We start from the raw sequence: 6056 nt of genomic DNA on the forward strand, positions 1-6056 counted from the left end.
CTGGACTCGGGTGCTGAGGCGTCATTCGTGACTGCAGCGTTGGTGTCAGCAATCGATGCAGAACACGTTGGGGTTGAAAATGTAGAGGTGAAGCCGTTCGGCGCGGAACCAACCCAACAGCGCATGGATAAGTACGCCATCACGATCCAGGGTAGCTCCGCTAGCATTCGGGTACGCGCGTTCGTGAAACCAACGCTTGAGCTGGACCTGAAGTGCGCAAGTCCGCAGACCATTGCGCAGTGGCACAGTTGGGGAGTAGAGCTGAGTGACAAGCCTCAACAAGGGACATCAGACGAAATACATATGCTGATTGGTGCAGACTATATCAACGCGGTACTGCACAGCAAGAAGGAAGTTAATGGTGAGACGGTGTGGAACACAGAGATAGGTAATGTATTATCTGGTCCAGCGTCTGCACCAAGTCGAAACAGTCAGCCGGTGACCGTGTCATGTGTCACAGCCCACATTGAACAACTATGGCAGTTGGATGAACCTCCAGAACAACATCAGCACCTGCCATCGTTCCCGCTATGTCGCCAGGGCAGCGGGTACCAAGTGGGTCTCTTGTGGCGAAATGAGCGTCGCCCAACAGATAACTTTGCTTAAGCTAGAGTCATCGCAACGCGGCTTCTTGAAAAGCTGAAGAGGAATGGGAAGCGTGCGCTCTATGATGATGTGCTGATCAGGGAGTACCGCGAGCTTGGAGCAATTGAGCTGGAGCCATGTGAGAGCGATGCCGGGTACTATGTACCGCATCATGGTGTATTCCGCGAGCACGCTGCAACCACGAAGTTAAGAGTGGTGTTCAATGCCTCGGCGACGGCTCCAGATGGCAAGTCGTTGAACGACATGGTTGACCCTGGACCGTCGCTATTGCCGAGTCTCGCAGGTATGCTATTACGGTTCCGTGAATATAAGAGCGCGCTGCAAGCGGACATCCGCAAGGCTTTCTTCATAGTCGCGGTTAATCCCGAAGACCATCCGTACCTGCGTTTCTTGTGGCCCGGTCGAAGCGACAGCGATGAACTGTTAACCTGGAGGCTAACGAAACTGCCATTTGGCGTAAACTGCTCGCCGTACATGCTTACTGCGGTGATTCAGCATCACTTGAAGGAGCTACGGGCGTTGTCTGCACCCAAAGAGCGAGATCGTATTGATCTCTTGCTCACGAGTTTCTACGTTGACGATTTGGTCTCTAGTGTCTCAAATGCCTCGGAAGCCAAGGAGATGCAAGAGTTCAGCGTGCGTGTGCTTACGGATGCTGGCATGGAGTTACGCAAGTGGCGAGGCAACCAAATCCCGTGCGATCCAGAGGCCGGAGATAAAGTCCTCGGTCTGAAATGGAAAACCAGTGATGACTTGCTCAGCATAGCAGCGCTAGGCGAGTCCGATAGGCCGTCTGTTTGGACCCGGCGATCCCTCCTCAAGTGTGTTGCATCAGTGTTTGATCCGCTAGGTATAGCAGCACCGGCAGTTGTGCCGGGAAAGATACTGCTACAGCAAGCCTGGAAAGTCGGAGGCGACTGGGATGATATGTTGCCTGATGGCATCGCAGCCGCATGTGCGCAATGGTGGGGAGAGTTGGCCGAAGTGGTGAGCATTGACATACCACGTTGGATTTGCTGCAATCTTGACACGCCGATTGCGCTTCATGCCTTCGCCAATGCCAGTGAGAAAGCGTTTGGATGTTGTTTGTATGCAGTCGTCAATGGACAGTCGCACTTGGTATTTGCCAAGGCCAAAGTGGCACCTGTGTCTCCGCCCACGTTAGCCCGCCTTGAGTTACAAGCAGTATGTCTAGCGGCTCGCTACGCTGAGTTTGTGGTGAAGGAGCTGCGTGTGACCGTCATGCAAGTCTATGGCTGGACTGACAGTCTCACTACCGTTCATTGGATCAGTAATCCATCGTACAAATGGAAAACATTTGTGGCTAACCGCGTCAGTCAAGTCCAAGAGATATCGAAGAAGGTCGGCATTGTGTGGAACCATTGCCCGGGCCTTCACAACCCAGCAGATTTACCGTCGCGTGGGAGTAGTGCACAGCAGGTCCGTAGTCCGTTCTGGAGGGGCGGACCAACCTGGATCACGGAGCCCAATGACTGGCCCACCGCATCCTCAACCGCAGCTACAGATGAGTCCAGTGTAGAAGTACGAGTGTCAGCCACCACCTGTAGTCGAGAATCTGATAAGGAATGGTGGCTCCGATTCAGTAAATGGTCGAGGGCACAGGGCATGGTGACTCGGATGTTGCAGTGGAAGCTCACTGAGCCTCGTGCTGAACTCTATTTTGCAGCAGACAACGTATTGTACCGCATCGTTCAAGCCGCATGTTTCGCTGAGGATCTTGAGCTGATCAAGCAAGGTCAACCAGTGAAGCCCGGGTCGAAGGTGTATCAGCTTGCACCGTTTCTGGATGAGCATGGAGTGCTCAGAGCCGGGGGACGACTTCAGCACAGCGAGTTGGCGTATGGAGCCAAGCACCCAGTCCTGTTAGGCAAACATCATCTGACCGAGTTGCTGTTGGAGAAAAAGCATGTTGAAAGGATGCACCAAGGTGTAGAAGGAGTCTTGTCAATCATCCGTCAGAAATTCTGGATTATCGGTGGTCGACGAGCGCTACGCAACATTACTCAGCGATGTGTTACATGCCGCCGCTACAAGGCTAAGGCTGCCTCAGAAGTCTGCCCGCCGCTGCCAGAAGACCGAGTTGTTCACGAGAGGCCGTTCGCAACTACCGGCATCGACTATGCTGGTCCGTTGTACGTGCGCCGTGGTGAGTCATCTCCGAAGGTATGGATAGCATTGTTTGTGTGTGCCACCACCAGAGCAGTTCACTTGGAGGTGGTCGATAGTTTAAGTACCGAGTCATTCTTGATGGCATTTCGGAAGTTTGTCGCGAGACGTAGTTTGCCGTCTCGGATCAGGTCTGACAACTCTACAACGTTCAAGGCGGCATCTGACAAACTGAGTGTGCCATGGATGTTCAATCCTCCAGCTGCACCATGGCATGGAGGCTTCTATGAGCGAATGGTTGGTACAGTGAAGAGTGCCTTGAAAAAGGTAATGGGAACAGCGTTTCTGAAGGTCCAGGAGCTTGAGACCCTCTTGTATGAGGTTGAAGCAGTGGTGAATAGTCGTCCACTAACTTATGTGTCTGATAGCCTGGATGAGCCACCCGTAATCCCTGCAATGATGATGGGTAACATCTGGATGTCGTCAGAGAAGCCAGCAGGTACCCTGGACGCTGCGCAGATGTCATCGAGATTGCGTTACCTCAGTCGGACACTGGAGCATGTCAAGAATCGTTGGGAGGTGGAGTACCTAAGTCAGCTGAACAAGCACCAACAGACCATGTCGCGCCCTTTAGCTATGGGTGATGTTGTCTTTGTTCTCGATGATACCAAGCGCAAACAGTTCTGGCGTTTGGGACGGATCATCGAGTTATTCCCTGGTCGAGATGGTAAGCGTCGTGTTGCCAAGGTTAAGTTGAGTACCAGTACCCTGTTGAGGCCGATCCAAAGGTTAGTGCCATTAGAAGTATCGTCACAGGACGTGGCTCCTGGGCTTGCCGATACCGCTCAACCTGCTATCGTCCCTCAGCAGCCAGCGTATGAACCGTCAGCACCGTTACCACCACCACGGCAGCAGGAGATGACGCGTTCTGGGCGCGTAGTCAGAGCCCCGGATCGTTTTGACTTGTGTGCATTGTTGTACGGCGGTGAGAAGCCCTTTGGTGGGGAGAATGTTGTAAACCACCAGTTCTCAATTGGGAAAGGCCTTCGCGCTTATGGCATTGTATTCGTTGAAATGTTGTATTTCGACTCCGCCGTACCGCTGATGTTGCTGCATGGCATACGCTATATGCGTTGTGTGTGTTTTGCTGTATACGCTGTTATGTCCAGTTTTATATGCGTATGTTTTGCATGTACGCTGTTTTTGCATGCTATAAATAGCTGGTGTTATTAGTGTTCATTGTTAATTATTCGATGAAGTGAAATATACTGTCTAAAGGAAAAGTGTTGTCCTCGTGCCGTGTGGTCGTACGATCCTGACAATTTAGAGAATCTTAGAGGGTTCACAACAACCGTAGTGATAGTGTTCATCCATGTGGAAATGTAGCAAACGCCTCAACCATTCCAAATTCATCCATAAAAGGCATTTCTGAACGCATTTTGTCCATAATATGAATGTTTTGTCCTCATTTTCTTCAGAATATTTGAATTATATGCTGGCTTCATTCCAATATTCCCTTTGTCGCTCAATATGCCTATATGAACTGTCTCACAAAATATGCGGAAATATGCGCAAGCATATTTTGGTCGAGGCCTAGCCCATGGGCTTGTACAGGTCAGACCTCGCTATAACGACCCCCGTTATAACATAAATCTCACTACAACGTACAAATGTGAATGTCCCTGCCGAAACCGCATCACTTCTGTACAAAATTTCCTCGCTATAACATAATCCGCTATAGCGTAATGTTCGCTATAACACACTGTTTGCTGGGCCCCGGGCGCACAGAGACCTCAGCATAACGTAAAAACTCGTATAAAAATGACTATCTACACTGCATGCATGCCTTCTCGCGACGAATTCGAGACTGAGCCGTCCACCTCGGAAGCAGGGAGTAGTAAAATACCGGTATTTTACGTAGTAAAATACCGGTATTTTACTACTCCCATTACTTTTTATAGGCTCTAATCTTGTCACATGTACACGTACACGCACTGCATGACTCTTGTAACCCCTTGTTGACAAGCCTGTACACATTTTTGCTAGTCATCATCATACCTGTATGTAAAGCAGTGCAGTTGTTATCAGTAAGTGAAGAGCGTCATTTTGACATACATATTGCATATTGGTGTGCCCAACTCACTATAACATAAACCTCGCTATAACATAATTTCTCCCATCCCCCAGAGATTACGTTATAGCGAGGTCTGACCTGTACGATGAAGCCTAGTGATGTTCGAACAAACCCTGGGCTTATGCGCGGGCATGGGCTTAGACGCGGGTGGGCTTATCCGCGGGATTCTACGGTAGCCTATGGAGAGTAAAAGAAATTGAGTCAATGACAACAAATGCTCGTCCAGCACACGAGTTGTCATAGAAACATTGAACGAAATGACAAAGACGCATAGTAATGAGCATCGCCGTTCAATGCAAACTTTGGTTTCTAGTACAGTATTTGGAAAATTCCTTCTTTCACAGACGTGAAAGATAAATCTTTGCAGCAATGTCATTGGTTCTACATGTACGTGTAGATGTACCCATTCACGCGTGCACGCTCTACTGGTCTTGTCAAATTTGTTCCACACGATCACAAACAATCCATCTTATTTCGGATTCTCTTACAACATTTGACTAAGCCATAGGACGGACGTCAGTGTATGACAATTCTTCATTGTAGTCTTTGATTTGTAGGGAATCCATCGCCTCCACGCCGGTAGGTGACAGACGAACAGAGCACCTCAAATTATTTTCAAATAATTACAATATCTACTATTTCGTCGTCTTCCGAACACTTGATCGCTATCAGTATCGCTTTTCCCCACGGTCTTGTCAGCTACCAACAAGCAGCAGAGTTCATGAGGCTTCGTCTTGGGATACAAATCAAAGAAAGTGTGTGACATTCGCATTCGCCTCAGTCAAACCAATAAGTGGATCAAAACCTGGAGAGGCGGCGAACAAATGACTATAAGTATCAGAACTACCGGTCGTAGATCTACTTCGCGTTCGGTGTTCCGTTCACAGACTCAGTGCACTGGTTCATGCTGCAGCGCTGCTGATCACCCGAAAAGTGTGGTCTATCAGGATATTGCACAGTGTCCGCGAGGATTATTTTTTCATAATCCCCGCGGCGCTGCGCGCCTGGGGAAGTTGGGGATTTGAAAAAATAATCCCCTCGGAACCGTGCAATATCCTACATTGTAGTATACGTATACCGTGGTATACTTCAAATAGAAAGTACATGAACCCTGAAACCAACAAAGGTGGCAGGTACAACAATACACCTTCAAGCAGCCGGGCCTGTTGGCAACAGACCCAACACAACC

This window comes from Sycon ciliatum, chromosome 12, assembly GCF_964019385.1.
Source record: "Sycon ciliatum chromosome 12, ocSycCili1.1, whole genome shotgun sequence".
Taxonomy (NCBI): domain Eukaryota; kingdom Metazoa; phylum Porifera; class Calcarea; order Leucosolenida; family Sycettidae; genus Sycon; species Sycon ciliatum.